Raw genomic sequence first — 18,430 nt, 5'->3', positions numbered from 1 at the left:
GTCAGTAAATTCAAACATAATGTAAGACATTTGAGTAATTCGTATTCCTACTGCTTTCAGGTAAAAGAGATAGAAACGTTTTTAAAAGAATCAATCTGGATTTTGGGTTGCAGCTCTATAACATCACTGATACAGTGACCCTGACTTTGGAAAGTTTGGATGTTCCAAATTCATGTAAGATTCTTAACCTAAAGTCTGATTTTCATTAAACGTCTACTAATCCGTCTGTCCCATCTTGCTCTGTGATTATCAATTACCATCTGTGCGTCTTGTCAATAGGTACATTTATGTGAAATTTGTGCACGGAAAAGGTTAAAGTCATGGTATGGAAATGAAATCTTACCTTGTGGTGTAGGCCTACAAGAGTAACTAAACCGATATGTCTACTTGATGAGGAATCGACAATGTACAGACTTCTCGAATTCAACATCGATATAAGTTTAGTACTGCTAGGAATGTCTGATGGTGAATAAAATGGCCATAATAATATTCTGTTCACTTGCTCAACTATGCAAGGATCACGCACGGGATTTTGTATTTTTGCAAAGTTAGCGGGGAACAGCGAATAATTTCCTGAAGTTTCCGACAGCCTGAATCTTGTTTTGGTTCTGTGAGAAAAAAAAACAAAGAAACAAACAAACAAACAGACAAACAAACAAACAAACAAACAAACAAACATATCTTCAATACATCTTGCAATGCGAAGTGAAGTAATCCCAACTTGCGTTGTCTTTCAACAGTTACAACCTGAAGTTGTTGGCGTTAATACCGCTACCAGCCTATCAAACCGTCCTTGCGTGTGCGTGCGCACGCAAAACAGTGTGTCTTCCTCTGACATGTCTGACAAACTGCAAGATGATTTCACAGGACTGCAGGGTGTGGTCGACTGAGTGCTGGTTGGATAAATACTGTGAGCGAAAGCGAAGGGAAAGCAGAGTCAGTCTCGTAGCCCGCTGCTGTATATCGCCTGCTCGCCAGCCACAGACCTCCGCCGCACCCATCCCGGCTTCAAGCGCGCTTCTAGCTGCAAGAAAACTATTTCTTTGGTGCATTTTGGAACGACATTTGTGCGGTAAGTTCCCATTCGGATTCTCCATGTATTTCTCCCTTACATAAACTGTTTTAACAAAACAACAACAACATAATCGTATAAGAAGTACATGCACAATAGGTGATATCGATGTTGGCAAATCCTCCGAAGACTCGGAAAATGGTGATTTCGTTTCATGTTATATTTGAAATATCTCGATCTGTTTCTTTTCATTTGTCTGTTTCTTTCTTGAGGCGCACTCTTTTACTCTCCGTGACACATCAACACCCTCACACACACTTACACACACACACACACAAACACACACACACACACACACACACACATACATACTCAAAAATAGGAAGATAGCCGTAAGGCACACCAGACATACCGCATATACCGCACGAAAGCTGTGTGTATGAGTGTGTGTGTATGTGTGCAGAGACTCCAACGCTCCCGCTTTCGACGGGAGATCTCCCACCGAAAGCCCATTTTTGCAAAATCTCCCGTTCTCCCGCTTGAGATTTGATTTCTCCCGCCCTGGCTCTGTCTCTCCCGTTAGAAAGGATTTCTTACTTATGGCCACTGTATGTTGAAAAATAAGCCTTAGATAGCACGAGAGAGCATCTTGAACCCTAGAGCTTCCAGGGCCCCGAACGCAAGGAACTTCACGTTTCGCGCATATCAACTTGGAGTCTCCCGTTTTTTAGGGGTTTCAGGCGGGAGAATCTCCAGATCAGAAGGTGCTTGGGGTTGGAGTCTCTGTGTGTGTGTGTGTGTGTATGTGTGTGTCTGTGTGTGTCTGTGTGTCTCTGTGTCTCTGTGTCCGTGACGGCCAATCTTCACAATCTGCCCTGTGTTAAGACAAGTGGGACCTTCCGGCCATCTTCCGCTCTATTTATTCCAGTATGAATAATGATACGATATCTGTCACTACTACATTGTGATAATTATAACTGATATATAACTGATATGATTTAGTTGTTTATCTATCCATGTAACCAAAAGAGCGTCCTCTTATTCTGGGAGATTTTAGAGTAGGCATTACAGTGTTAAAGTTGTCTTGAATGGCTTGTATCGAGATAAAACGCGAGTTAACATCACTTGACCCGCTCTTCATGAAGGAACAGAGAATTATTAAAATTGTATTTCAGTTAAATGCATTATTTACCGTTTGCAGATGAAACAAAAACTCAGCTTAAGTGCTTTAGAATAATTCCAAAATGTGAGTTAGGAATAAGAGCAACTAATGTAAAAATGCTATTCAGTAAAATTAATATTGTTAAATATACAAAAAGTGAACAATAGTCATAGTAAATTATTTTCTATGATAAACAGTGTACATTTATGGTATACTGATAAACAATAGTAATATCTCCGTATATTTTATGTTTTATTGTTAATTTCTTTAGCTCGTATTATGTTTTGTTATACAATTTACCTCCACATATGCATCAAATGTGATAACTCGGACATTTTCTTTTTTTTAATCACTGCTCCCAACGGTCAACAATGCCTTTAAAGGCTCAATGAATGTTGACACTTCACAAAACTGGAAGATTAAGATTTTGCTCTTCATTTGTCGGTTTATCTGACCTCATGATATTGAAATGTTTTCTTAACCCTTTCCATACGGGTACCTGGTGGCCTGTGTATTAAGTCTATTGCCATTTCAGAATTCAGTATGGAACGGGTTAAAAATCCGAACAGATTGTCTAACATCCTTAGTTCTATTCATCCAGTTCCATGTATTTGCTGTACTCGCATTTCTATTCGAAGCATCCTACCAGAATATTCATTTATACGTATAGATGCGTGTTGGGAGCAAGCCGAATCAGCACCCCACGAGGTTGTTGTTGGAGCTAGAACTTAGTGACCCCCGTCCAATCTGTGACCTATTCGTCACAGGATCCCCAGTGTTCAGCGTATTGCTTCCCATTGACTCAACATGTCCCGCAATGTGAGGTTGTTTCTCTCTATTGTTGCTGTTGTTGCTTTAGCTGCTATTGCAGTATCCAATCGACAGCCCTTAGATTAAAGCCACACCTTGTACTTTGCAAAGAGCTATTGAGATGGAACTCCTGCCCCTCCAAAGTGGAGCACGACAATGATGCAATATAAAACGGAATTTTACAAGGACTCTTTACCTCTATTGCAATGTAGCTATACTCCCCCTTTAAGTACTTACAATAGATAACGTCGATAGCGACGGTACAATGATATACGTATAATATACGTATTGCTGCTATTAGAACTCGTCGATTCAGTTTTGTTGTAATAATATATCATTGTGCCTGCTCTCTTGACAATGTAAACCTATACGCTGTGCTCGAGTCTCCAATGTTTTGTATCATATTGAACGTGGACATGAAAGTGGAGGAACACGGAAAAGGAACCGATGGGCGTTAATTACCATCGTCGTTATTGTAACCGTCCTACAGTATATTTTTTGGAGAGCAATATGTATGCCAGCTACGAAGATCGATCGAGAAATTCGGCTACCCGTACAAATGACACTAAAAGAAATCATGATAGAGTGTTTTGGTTTGTTTGTTTGTTTGTTTGTTTGTTTGTTTTCACTTTGTATTTTTACTTGTCTCGCCCTCCCTTTCAGCCTCCCTCGGGAGATTTGGAGTATTTTAGCTCTCACAATAGTACGCGACAATTTTAAAGGCAACGTTTGAAAGGGTAAAACAAACGAACGAACAATGACTGACAAGAAAAACAACCCTATCCCGGAAGACAGAGTGAAAGTGGCTGTAAGATCAGAGTTTATCCTGATATGAATTACGAGTATCCCAATTCCCCCCCCCCCCCGACAATACGTCTACCTTAATTGTCCTTTTGTAGAGTCCATCAAGGTCCAATTTCATTTTATGTGCACTAGTTACCAATGTCGCTGGTACTTGAAGGAGCGGAAAGTCGGTAGGTGTAGTAAAATAACACTATACCGCCATTAGCTTCGCATTCATTGCTAATCCGTTCAACGTTCCTTTGTCTACATTTTGTGCAGCGAATTAAATGAAAATCATATCTTGTTAATCAAGCTCTGTCGTGTTTGTGGAAGTGAGCAATCTTAGCCGTCCTCCTTAAGGTTATTACCCATATAGGCCTATAATGACAACTGCGGTTTGTTTTATCTAACCAGAGACGATAAAAGATTAGAAAATTTTTCAAACAGAATAAAAACAGCTGTCGTCGGTTAATGCAGATTGAATCTACAACTGAAATGCAACACAGTAAGATATGGAAATCCGTCATGTACAACAGCATGCTGTCTGCTATGTATGACTAATCGACTGCATTTAAAGATTGAATAATAATGAACCATTTCAAGATTAAAAACCTGCCTTGAAAAGCAAAATAATGGCGAATGTAGGTACTTTATAACCCCTTGTACTTTTCTATTCTACTTTTCAATCATTTTTACTTTGCTAGTGTAACGGTAATGTTACGGGTTATAAACAGCATAATAGTTTTTGATGCATCCGTTCGTTGTCGTTCATGTTGAGAATTTTCTCTTGCTCTATAATACTCTCGTAGCAGATTGTCTAACATCCTTAGTTCTATTCATCCAGTTCCATGTATTTGCTGTACTCGCATTTCTGTTTGAAGCATCCTACTAGAATATTCATTTATACGTATAGATGCGTGGTGGGAGCAAGCCGAATCAGCACCCCACGAGGTTGTTGTTGGAGCTAGAACTTAGTGACCCCCGTCCAATCTGTGACCTATTCGTCACAGGATCCCCAGTGTTCAGCGTATTGCTTCCCATTGACTCAACATGTCCCGCAATGTGAGGTTGTTTCTCTCTATTGTTGCTGTTGTTGCTTCAGCTGCTATTGCAGTATCCAATCGACAGCCCTTAGATTAAAGCCACACCTTGTACTTTGCAAAGAGCTATTGAGATGGAACTCCTGCCCCTCCAAAGTAGAGCACGACAATGATGCAATATAAAACGGAATTTTACAAGGACTCTTTACCTCTATTGCAATGTAGCTATACTCCCCCTTTAAGTACTTACAATAGATAACGTCGATAGCGACGGTACAATGATATACGTATAATATACGTATTGCTGCTATTAGAACTCGTCGATTCAGTTTTGTTGTAATAATATATCATTGTGCCTGCTCTCTTGACAATGTAAACCTATACGCTGTGCTCGAGTCTCCAATGTTTTGTATCATATTGAACGTGGACATGAAAGTGGAGGAACACGGAAAAGGAACCGATGGGCGTTAATTACCATCGTCGTTATTGTAACCGTCCTACAGTATATTTTTTGGAGAGCAATATGTATGCCAGCTACGAAGATCGATCGAGAAATTCGGCTACCCGTACAAATGACACTAAAAGAAATCATGATAGAGTGTTTTGGTTTGTTTGTTTGTTTGTTTGTTTGTTTGTTTTCACTTTGTATTTTTACTTGTCTCGCCCTCCCTTTCAGCCTCCCTCGGGAGATTTGGAGTATTTTAGCTCTCACAATAGTACGCGACAATTTTAAAGGCAACGTTTGAAAGGGTAAAACAAACGAACGAACAATGACTGACAAGAAAAACAACCCTATCCCGGAAGACAGAGTGAAAGTGGCTGTAAGATCAGAGTTTATCCTGATATGAATTACGAGTATCCCAATCCCCCCCCCCCCCCGACAATACGTCTACCTTAATTGTCCTTTTGTAGAGTCCATCAAGGTCCAATTTCATTTTATGTGCACTAGTTACCAATGTCGCTGGTACTTGAAGGAGCGGAAAGTCAGTAGGTGTAGTAAAATAACACTATACCGCCATTAGCTTCGCATTCATTGCTAATCCGCTCAACGTTCCTTTGTCTACATTTTGTGCAGCGAATTAAATGAAAATCATTTCTTGTTAATCAAGCTCTGTCGTGTTTGTGGAAGTGAGGCCGTCCTCCTTAAGGCTATTACCCATATAGGCCTATAATGACAACTGCGGTTTGTTTTATCTAACCAGAGACGATAAAAGATTAGAAAATTTTTCAAACAGAATAAAAACAGCTGTCGTCGGTTAATGCAGATTGAATCTACAACTGAAATGCAACACAGTCAGATATGGAAATCCGTCATGTACAACAGCATGCTGTCTGCTATGTATGACTAATCGACTGCATTTAAAGATTGAATAATAATGAACCATTTCAAGATTAAAAACCTGCCTTGAAAAGCAAAATAATGGCGAATGTAGGTACTTTATAACCCCTTGTACTTTTCTATTCTACTTTTCAATCATTTTTACTTTGCTAGTGTAACGGTAATGTTACTGGTTATAAACAGCATAATATGAACTCAACAACAACAACAACAACAACAACAACAACACTACAAGATAAATGAAAATATGTTTACCGGTAAAGGTAAACAAAAAAAAAAAGGCTCAAACATTAATCATACCATTGTAGTAATTGCCATGTTCTTGTTCAATATTATTGTAGGCATATTTTTTTATGGTTAGGTATATACCAACCGAAATATGCTGGAGATATTTCTAATAGAAATGAAACTGTATTATTTATTCTATATTTTCACTTCCGTGCCTGACCTTCGACTGTTTTTGATGCATCCGTTCGTTGTCGTTCATGTTGAGAATTTTCTCTTGCTCTATAATACTCTCGTAGCGGATGCCAACTTTCAAGGTCTTAAACAACTCAATTTAAAAGTGCATCCGATAGAAGTGAAGGCCATTGAGGCCGACTGTAGGTGTATTGGAGTCATTAAGGTCCCTAGATGCATTTTATTCACCAGGGAAGTGAAATGATAGCCACGTTGGGGGGGGGGGGGGTGGCACGTGATGATTGGCAGTGTATTCATGCGCACATTACGGCACGCGCTTCATCAGGAGACAAGCCTAGGGGTGGAGGGTGGGAAATGTGCGCTGAACCAAAAAGAGTCTATCAATATCCTCTTAGCGTTAGATGTGAGTGCGTCCATCTACGTAGTGATCTGCAATGTTTTAGATGTCTGTGCTTGCGTAGTCTGGTTTCCAGACCCTTTGCCAACTGTACTTGTTTTACAAAATGCCGTCTCCGCAGCGACGAAGTCGATTCCTTTGCCGAAGGCAAACTATCCACCTGAACCTGCTACTTCTCAAGTTTTGTCGTTAGAGGGCGTTAATATTCTGGTATGGAAATAAGTGCGAGCCGACGGTCTGGTAGCCAGACTAGTGCTTGGCGGGGATGCCGCAAATTCATTTTAGAGACGTATCGTGCTGATTACATTAATATTCCGATCTAATTTGCGTTAATGTGGTGTGCTGTGGTTATAGTCAAGGTTAGTTCAGCTCGTCGTTCTTTGTGATCACTGTAATGGTAGACTGAGTTCATGAGGCTCTAGGGAGGCTGTATCCTGTAGGTTGAGAGAGAGGGAGAGAGAGAGAGAGAGGGGGGGGGGGGGGAGGAAGACCACACAGCCTTTATCCAGATGCAATTTACGTAATGTCAAGGACAGCCAGTATATGAATGAAATTTGGATTAAAAACTGTCCTTTGTTCTGTGTCCCCAGCCTGTCCCTGACTGTTCTTGTTGTGTGAAGTCCTTATACATGTATGTGGGATTGCTCTCCCTGCCTGTTTGTCATTAAATGTTTGCCTCTGACGAAGATTCTGCTAGGATCGAAAACTCAGGCCCCCTTTGACTCCAAAAACTGAGATGAGTAGAGTACAAACTATGAGAGAGGGAGAGAGAGAGGCCCGTAAGAGAGATCCGTGAGAAAGGCATCGGGGGTGAGGGGGGGGGGGGGGTATTAAGAATACACAAAGGGTCTATTAGTATTGCATTATTATAATCACTGACGTTTTAGAGATGATTTAGGTTTGATTTTTCAAAATGTTGGTTTAATCCTCGTGCCTGTCATTGCTGGAATAGAATACTTGAATGATTCATGAGGCCCCTTTATGGCAGCAATAACGAAAAATGTAGAGTTTTATGGCAAAATGAAGTAAGCGCCATTTTTAAACATTTTTAAAATATTCAAGTCCATCATCAGACAGAGGAAAATTGAACATTCCAGAAATGCCTTGAAACAAGGAATAAATTAGAAGTGATGATTGAAAAATATCCTGTATTTTCTTATTGTTTTCTTTGATTTTAGCAACTTTAATCGCGGATATTCCAACTCAACAAGAATGGAGTGAGATCGTTTTTGCGATAAAATTCTTCATAATATAGTATTAGTATTCATAATATAGTATTAGTATTATTAATATAATATTAGGGCGGTGAGTTGGCTCAGTCGGTAGCGCGTCTGCCTCACGATCACGCGGCCCGGGTTCGAACCCGAGTCTGGACTGAGCAATGTCGTGTGTAAACATACCGTCCCCTCTGGCAAGAGGCAAAACACTCTGTCCCTCGGATAGGACATAAAATGGAGGTCCCGTGTATGAGAGAGTCACAGCTCATGCACGTAAAAGATCCCGCTTCATTCATTCATCGAAAAGAGCAGGGTGTCTAACCCGGTGAAGTGGTCCCACCCCACATCCAACTGGAGCCCATGGAAGACCAGCTTAGTGTAGCTGAATATGGGCTATCCAGCCATCTTCACAGATGGAAAATGAACAACAACAACATCTAGGGCGTTCTGGATAGAAGATTTGTGCTACACAGAGTAGGCCCACATGATTAAAATGCATGATATCAATTCGATTTGATTGTCCAGCCTGGACGTCTCGGACTACGCAGATACCGTCACGTGCATGCAGTGGCGTACCCGTGTAGTTTCCATTGTTTCCTGAAAGAAAAGCCAATGCTATTTTCCTATGATTATGTAGTAATGAACGCAAAAGTCGCTGGTGGGTATGTAAGTCACAATGTAGATATTCCGACAGAATACCAGCCCAGCCCATGACTTCAAGATATCGACTCCTAGTACAGTACAACATGCACCGTGACAATTTTGCGCGCGCAGTTTCGTGACCTCTGAGCAGCTGGCTTAACTCTGGCACTCCCGTTTAGCAAACGTGATAATATGTGACCCTGCACCTCAAAACAAACAAAAAGTCGCCAGACATGAATTTTTAGATAAGACCACATTCTGAAAGAGCAGACCTTAAGCTTTAAAATGATGTATAATTCAAATCAGATGGACTCTCCTAACCTATCTAAATATTGGAAAGAAAGCACAAACTCAGGAAAAGTGTGAACTGAGAAAAGAGGCTCTGAAGTACAGTGTCTATTCAAGCGCTTAATCTTTACCAAACCGTGCTGGTTGTGTGATGAATGGGACAAAAAGCAGGAAGTAAACCACCAGAGTAACAACAATGAAGGGATTATCAGATTAAACTGAAATTAAGCATGCCTCATTAACACATTCTGTCCATAATTAATGACAACTTTCAAAGCAGTAGCACTATCTTTTCAAAAGTTATTAGAGTTGAAAATGAAGAGGTGGACAAGGTTTTTTTAGAAATGAAAAAAGGATTCTAAAGACACACCTAACCACACTATTCTACCAAAAATGTTCGAGATAAACTGCTAAAAAACACACTTTCCTGCCTGTTTTATGATACCAAATTTTAGCATAATGTAAAAGAAGACCCGCTCTTTCAGAAAATATTAAAAAGTCAAGTTCGGCTAGGTTGACCCATTTCACTTATTTTCAGTCCTCACGCAAACTCAGTGTGTGCGACTTTATGTTCGTTTCGAGGTGCACAGTCACATATGATATGTGAACTGTGAATATGAGTACATAATAGGGCTTTGCCTCATAAGAATGTACTGACGAAGGAAAATATTAGACGAATAGGAATTTCTTGCCAGAGGCAACGGCACGATTGGCTGGCTAGGGTCAAAGGTCAAGGCAGTGCTCCTTGTAGTTACAAGAAAGTCCCCTACGGAAACTTTGTTTTATTTTCTCTCAGTTCGTTTACTGCTGTACCACAGCTTCCGTCCAAATTGTGTAGAAGAAAATAAGTAAACGAGAAGATCCTTAGATAGGTATGCAATGAAATAAAGGGTTAAAATAACAACTGTGAATATTGTAGCATTTCTGTATTTCCCACAAAAAATCACTTTGTTTTCAATTTTGATTATGCTATTTTTTCGTATCAAAGGAGTAGATCTTTACTTACTACTTAAATGTTTTTGATCAAAATATACATGTAAGATACACTTTTGATTGCTCAGACTTGATACGGTGTCTAAAAAAAAAAGAAATTCAAAAATATGACAATTACTTATGTTGACACACATTTTTTGGCTTACTTTTTTTTTCCAATCTCGTATTCTTTTTGTACAAGTAATCCATATCCAATATGTTATTATCATTATCATCATCCTTGTCATCACTGTAACTATAATCATTATCATTATACCACTTCTACTACTTCTACTACTACTACTGCTACTACTACTACTACTACTACTTCTGTTACTACTGTTACTGCAACTTCTGCTTCTACAAGACTAATGCTACTTGTGTTGAAAAGAAGACTGGTCAACCCCCAAATTAATTTCTCTATTAAAGTGTTCTCAATAATTCTTTGGCGTTAATGATTCATATCATGTCCAATATCTCATTATCATTATCATCATCCTTACCATTGCAACTGTTACTAATATCATTATTATACCACTACTTCTACTACTACTACTGTAACTACTACTGCGCTACTACTACTTGTGTAGGAAAGAAGACTGATCAACCCCAAAAGTCATTGCTACTTAAAGTCTTCACAATTCTTTATCGGTAATGACTCTACTGACTTCAAAACATATATATATATATATATATATATATATATATATATATATATGTATATATATATATATATATATTTCTTTCGGGGGGGGGGGCACTAATCATAAGCATAATCTGTATAGGGGCTGGAATTAAAGATCATGTTTCCTTAAAACTGAACATGCCCCGCCCATTTTTAGCTCACCTGAGCCAAAGGCTCAAGTGAGCTATTGCGATCGCCCTTCGTCCGGCGTCCGTCGTGCGTCGTGCGTCGTGCGTCGTGCGTCGTGCGTCGTCCGTCGTCCGTCGTCCGTCGTGCGTCGTGCGTAAACTTTTTACATTTTCATCTTCTTCTTGAAAACCCCATGACCGATTTTCATCAAACTTGGCAGGTAGCATCCCTAGGGGGTTAGGAACTCATTTTGTTAAAATGGGCACCATGCCCCACCCAGGGGGCCCCCAGGGGGGCCCAAACCCCCCAAAATTAAGGAATCTGTAAAAATCTTCTTCTCTAGAACCAGAAGTGATAGAGCTAAGTTAATACTATGAGTTAGTACATTGATGACTGTAGTTTCAAGTTTGTTCATGGCAGAATCAGGGGTGCCCCCCTTGGGACCCAGGGGAGGGGGGTGGGGAAGGGTTCTAATGGGGCCTAAATTGTACATTTTCATCTTCTTCTTGAGAACTCCATGACCCATTTTCACCAAACTTGGCAGGTAGCATCCCTAGGGGGTTAGGAACTCCATTTGTTAAAATGGACACCATGACCCACCCAGGGGGCCCCCAGGGGGCCCAAACCCCCCCAAAATTAAGGAATCCGCAAAAATCTTCTTCTCTAGAACCAGAAGTGATAGAGCTAGGTTAATACTATGAGTTAGCACATTGATGACTGTAGTTTCAAGTTTGTTCATGGCAGAATCAGGGGTGCCCCCCTTGGGACCCAGGGGGGGGGGTGAGGAGGGGTCCTAATGGGGCCTAAATTGTACATTTTTATCTTCTCCTTGAGAACCCCATGACCCATTTTCACCAAACTTGGCAGGTAGCATCCCTAGGGGGTTACGATCTCAATTTGTTAAAATGGGCACCATGCCCCGCCCAGGGGGCCCCCAGGGGGCCCAAACCCCCCAAATGAAGGAATCTTTAAGAATCTTCTCTAGAATCAGAAGTTATAGAGCTGAGATAATACTATGAGTGAGTACATTAATGACTGTAGTTTCAAGTTTGTTCATAGGAGATCCAGGGGTGCCCCTCTTGGGGGTAGGGGGGGGGGTGGTTGGAAGGGTCCAAATGGGGGCCTGAATTGTACATTTTCATCTTCTTCCTGAAAACCTCATGATGGATTTTTGTCAAACTTGGCAGGTAGCATCCCTAGGTGGTCAGGATCTCAATTTATCAAACTGGGCACCATGCCCCACCCAGAGGGCCCCAGGGGGCCCCAATTCCCCCAAATTAAGGAATCTTGAAAAAAATTGGGCCCTTATTGTACATTTTCATATTCCACTTGAGAATGCCTTGTCAAATTTTGGTAGAGCTGTGAATAATTTAGATTAGTGACTGCGTAAAAGGTGAACTTGCGATACTCAGGTGAGCGCTAGACCCGCGGGTCTCTTGTTTCTTATCTTCTCAAGCGATAGCGTGGCATTATTGAAGATTTCAAGTATTGTTTGAGTGTAGAAGTGGTAGGAAATTGCATGCCCAAGGGCAGCTGAGTGTAGATTTGAATGCTGGTCGCATCCATTCACACAAGTACGTTGAAAGCATTTTGTCGACGGAATATAATACACACCTACGCGGAAACGATTCCCTCGAGGACCATAGAGTAAAATCCTTTACAATCCTGTCAGCAGGTTGCAACACTGTGACGTATGGAATTACAGTTCATTGCATCATATAGCCTCGATTGATCTCAATGGCGTGCAAGACTCTAGGGCTTTTTACACTTGTAAAATTTTGCTTAGCCCCGGACTAACGGTGGGGCTAAGGGGGGGCCTTAGCCCCACCGTTGGTACGGGACTATCCTTAGCCCACTTTCTGTTTACACTCGTTTTTGCCAAAGTGGGCTAGCCCCACCGATAGTACGGTACTATCTGGCCCTGCAAAATAGCAGGGGTTAGCACCGCAATTGCGGTGCCAAGCAAGTGAGTGTAAACAGAACGAAAAAATAATCCTGGGCTAAGCGACGGAGACGAAGTCCGACCCTCACTGACCAATCAGAAACGAGGTAATCAAGTGCTGCCGGTGCGTGCGTGTACGTGTACAGTACACAGCGTAATTATGAATATTCATGTGGTTTGGAAAGTCCGGGGCTAAGAAATACGAGTGTAAAAAGGTCAGTTTTCTCCTTAGCCCCGGACAAGAGATAGTACGGGACTAATTGGCGAGTGTAAAAAGCTGAAAAAATTGGTACGGGACTAACGATAGTCCTGGGTCAGAGAAAGTCCGGGGTTAAGAAACACAAGTGTAAAAAGCCCTTCTGTAACCTTAACAGCGACTGCTTCCTAAATTTCGAGTGAGGAAGGAGAAAAGAACAAACAAACTGTCTAAATGTATTTTTCACACTCACGACATTTCCTGTTTTTGTTTTCTTGTTTGTTCTTTGGATTTTTGTTCTGTTTCTATTCTTTTGTTCAGAATGTGTAAAAAGTAGAATGTTATGCGAGGAGTAATATTCCGACCTGTTCCTTCTGGCGTGTTCATTCGCTTTAATTGCTTACTAGTGATATGAAGATATTTATCACCTTTTTTTTTTTTTTTTTTTTTTTAACACAACTGACCGGACAAAAGTAGATCAACACTGAAAAAGTCGGAAACAGGTAGATCATTTGACAACGAACGGATACGGAATCTGATACGGATGCGGATACCTAGAGGAAGTAAAGGAAATGGTGGGAGGAAGAAAAAAAAAAACACCTGTTAAATATTACTAAACATGATTATAAAATAGCCACCTGTCCTCGACACAAACCAGATGAAACTTTTTTCCATTCCTACGTTAAAACAGGTGTTAGCTCTACTCGGTATGTTGTAGTCACCTCCTTATGTATGATAGTTTCAAAGATTGGATATCAGGCGGACAAAAACAGAACGGCTCGTGAGAAATGTAATTATAGGACGTTAAAGAATTTAATTACAACCGCTATTCCACAATCGATTCAAGAGTTATGAATCTTTAAAATTTTGGCGTTGCAATGACTGGATAAGGAGACTAATAAAGTTCATGACGTCATTTGTGGACAACAATAGCAAGAAAATAAGTTATAAAGAAAATTCCACAAAAATAAATTTTTCATGAAAAGTACATGTTCCATCCACTTGATACTGACATATGGGAAGCAATTATTCAACCTGCTTTCTAAAAGCAGTTAGTCAAGCACTCTTTCAGTACGCTAGGAAAGTGAAAACATGTTGAATTTTCTTTTATATTTTCTTTTTATTGTTGTCCACACATGACGTCATAAACTCCAGTAATCTCCTTATCCATTGGTTCCAACACCAACACTTTTACAATTCATTACTTTTGCATCGATTGTCCGATTTTCCTCAAAATTTCACTGATGTGCTTTACTATTGTTGTTGCTTTCATTCAATCCACATTTCTCTTTGAGTTTTGTTTTCCTTTAAACATCCTTTGTAGTGATGTTTCCAATTAAAGTTGCTGCATTCACTTAATCCACTTAAGCCCTTTTTACACTTGTGTTTCTCAACCCCGGACTTTCTCTGACCCAGGACTATCGTTAGTCCCGTACCATTTTTTCAACTTATTACACTGGCCAATTAGTCCCGTACTATCTCTTGTCCGGGAGAAAAGAGGAGAAAACCGACCTTTTTACACTCATATTTCTTAGTCCGGTACTTTCCAAACCACATGAATATTCATGATTACGCTGTGTACTGTGCACGTACACGCACGCACCAGCAGCACTTGATTACCTCGTCTCTGATTGGTCAGTGAGGGTCGGACTTCGTCTCCGTCGCTTAGCCCAGGATTATTTTTTCGTTCTGTTTACACTCTCTTGCTTGGCACCGCAATTGCGGTGCTAACCCTGCTATTTTGCTGGGCCAGATAGTACCGGACTATCGGTGGGGCTAGCCCACTTTGGCAAAAACGGGTGTAAACAGAAAATGGGCTACGGATAGTCCCGTACCAACGGTGGGGCTAAGGCCTCCCTTAGCCCCACCGTTGGTACGGGACTAAGCACAAATTTACAAGTGTAAAAAGCCCTTTAATCATTTCAGACAAATTTCCCCGTTGGCACGACTGACAGAAAACAATGGTAATCTATGCCAGCAATCTATCGCTGTTGTCACAACGACCTTGTTAGCGGTTTTATGAGATAAAGTATGCAAAGTATATCACCGTGACTCCATTCACTGGTGAGTGTTGGATTTTCTTGAAAACGATGCCTATTAGATCGGGATGGGTTATGTTTAAAATATTTTATGAGGTCAGCAGCTACTTGACGGAAACGGTTGAAAGCTATAGGATTCATTACGAGAGAATCTAAAGAAGAGCAAAGTTTTCAGTAAGAAGAAGAATAACAAATATAAAAAATGCAACGGACAAATGACAGACAAGAACTTTCCTTTTAGAGATTAAAGGCTCGTGTAATGAGTTCCCGATATTACATACACGTTGACTGTGATTTTATTTGCACTGTTGCTTGTAGTCAGCGATGGTACTTAAAGGAGATAAGAAAGAGACATATTTGCCTAAAATGATGTGAGTGCCAGTCGATGATTAATGAATGAAATATCCGTAAAATCGTTCACGTTAATATGAAATATGAAATGTAAAACTCGTGTTTTTGTTTTTTTCATTCAAATCGATTATTCTTATTATTATTCCAGAATGTATCTCATTTTTTTACCTTATTTCCATTTCAGTTCATTTCTACAACTGTAGTGAAAGAACAAATGAAAGACCATGGGAAGCAGAAAATAAACAAGAAACTAAGAAGGCAGGGGTTCATAACAAATAAATTCACATTATGTGTTTCTTGTCTTTTTTTGTGTTGAATGTAGATAACGATTCAGATTTCTTTCCAAATCTTTTTTACCCTCCATGGACTACTTTATTGCTCAATTCCAGTATTTGACAACTGAAACTAATATCTTCAACCGAAAACCATTACTATTATTAGTATCGTTATTGCTATTATCATTGTCATTATTATTATTATTATTATCATTACTATCATTATTATCATCATTATCATCGTCATTAGTATTATAATCATCAACATTATTTCAACATTTCTCGAGTTATCATTTTCACAAAAAGATGTTGGAGTACTAGTAAATATCACTATAAACTTAACTTGTGGCGTGCCCGATACGGAATAAAGAAGCATGTTTCATTAGAATATCATCAATAAAAACAACATCCAGAAATGTCCGTGTCAAAGCAAGTGAAGCAAAATGCAAACAATACATTGTATGGTGTATGTCAAAATAGGCGATATCCAACACCGTATATAATAATGTATTCATAATGAAATACGATAAAATCTGGCCATGTTACATTCAAATACATTAGAATGCTCATGGAATTTACCCCGAGGTCTGTGTATGTATGTCATTTTCATCTAGAATAACACAGACGTCACTTTCGAAGCATATTACTTGAAAATTTGGGCATGTGAGTTCTTGAATAATTTTTAACGCAGAATCCTTCAACGCAGAGGGAGTGAAGAGTGAAAGAAATTCTAAACGAAATTAAAGTAATGAAATTCAATTATTTTATTTTAGTCCCATTTCAAGCAAAGGTTGGTATGACTGCAATCCCACATCATACGGCGAATTTAGCTCAGAGTCCTTACAAAACCAATGCAGTAGGTCTATAGACTTATGATATTGTTATATACATGTTGTCAATTAATGTAAAGGGAAAAACATAGATAAAAGGTCCTTGGCAACGAAATACTTTTGGATGATTTCATGTAGAAAAAAAGTTAGAAATAAGGCAACATTTGGAAGCCGGTAGGATTTGTTGTTGGTGTTGTTGTTGTTGTTGTTGTTGTTGTTTTATAATTGGAAAAAAAAGTCGAACTCAAAATGTAATGTAATGTTATTCTCTGCCAAGCTGTTACATTATGACCGTCTATCAAAGTCAAGTGAAAGTACATGTAGGCCTTTATTCATAGATTGACTAGCATGGCGACAGGATGAGATTGAGGTGAGAGTGAAACCAATTCACCGAGTAATTTGATAATTATATGGAAGGATACGTGATATATGTGTGCAATAATGTACATGTAACGCACACACACATAAGTATCCACACAGGAACACAGTTGATACATGACGTACATGTATTACACAAGTATGTATTAGCTTATCATTGCGAATGTCTTTGCTATTGGCAAATTCCATACACGAGAGTTCATAGGGTTGCATTGGTATGTCCATTCCCGCAGTTTGACCTGTAAGTCTGTCATCACGTGGTCATAATGGAAAAACAAGGATGGTGTACCTCGTGGTCCATGCTGGATTCCGGATGCTTACACCCGGTGATCTTTGCGCGCTCTCAAATTAGCATTGCGAGGAGAGATAATGTTTCAACAATGGACCGAGCAACCCCAGTAGGTCTGCAAATCCGCGCCCAGCGCATTAAGATTATAATTGCGTTGCCTTGTTATCAATAGTGCGTTGATTTGTTGGGCGGTAGCCATTCTCATTCACAAACTGAGTATCATGGGATATCTGCCCCGTCGTTTACATACTGTTATTCCTAGGGGCCTTGCAACAAAATAACACAGCAATGGATGCCGCCTTCACCTCATGCAAAAAGCGCAGATTCGTCGTTGTGAAAAAAGTACATGATTGAAAATAGGATTAAAAATTAATTTGCTGTAACAGATAAGGTCCAATGTAAACTTAATCGTACTAGATTGTATTGATAGTGGCTTCTTCGAAGCTTGTTTCGCCACTAGGTATACATAGACTATAGGCCTGCCCGACGTCAGAGCTCCTGCAACGACTACTTCACCGCTAAGGGTGCCTTATTTCCACTCGACCATGCCTTTCTTCCACCTTCATAAACATAACATGGATTGAGAGAATGCAGCAATATTCACAGAACACATACGTGACAGTTTGAGTAAAATCGGAGAATTCGTTCAAAATTTATGACTTTTTTAGGTTTCAGATCCATAATCGCGCTGGATGTGAAGAATCCAACAGCTTGTGATGCCATATGTGTACAACGATATAAAGGGAATATAAAGAAAATTCAACATATTTCAACTTTTCTCGTATAATGAAATAGCACATGGCTTGCCTCTTTCAAAAGGCGAGGGGAGTAATATCACCCTAACATATCTATGTCAGTTACAATTTGAGGGAATGTGTATTTTTTTTCAAAAAAAAATGAAATTTTTTGGAATTCTCTTCATATTTTTCCTTTTATCGTTCTACGCATATGGCATCATTAACTGCAGTAGTCTCTTCATCCTGCAGTGACTGCACGGAAGCTTTAAAAATGTATAACTTTTGAACGGATAGTCCAATTTTCCTCAAACTTTCACTGATGCGTTCCACTTATATTGTTGCGTTATCTCAATTGACATGTGTATGAGGGTGGACATATCCTTTTAAGTATGGTATTTTGTAACACTATGTAAACTTCACTGATCACTGTAAAAAGAAATGAATCAGTCATTGTTGCTGGTAAAACTTTGGTTTTTGTTGTTTTTGGAAAGGAGGAG

At 39.7% G+C, this 18,430-nt stretch overlaps 1 protein-coding gene across 1 annotated transcript in view; it reads left to right on the top strand.

The window, feature by feature from the left end:
* The first annotated feature begins 872 nt into the window (after window positions 1-872).
* Window positions 873-18,430, top strand: part of LOC139722757 (uncharacterized) — a 55,986-nt gene continuing 38,428 nt past the window's right edge. Inside the window, exon 1 of the mRNA XM_071634044.1 lies at window positions 873-1,072. The gene's annotated coding sequence lies outside the window, so the exon portion shown is untranslated. The remainder of the gene's footprint in view (window positions 1,073-18,430) is intronic.

The sequence above is a fragment of the Diadema antillarum genome, unplaced genomic scaffold (genome assembly GCF_040938485.1).
Source record: "Diadema antillarum isolate AM-2024a unplaced genomic scaffold, OU_Dant_1.0 scf00000170, whole genome shotgun sequence".
In the NCBI taxonomy this organism is placed as follows: Eukaryota; Metazoa; Echinodermata; class Echinoidea; order Diadematoida; family Diadematidae; genus Diadema; species Diadema antillarum.
This window is presented reverse-complemented; position numbering and strand designations above follow the sequence as displayed.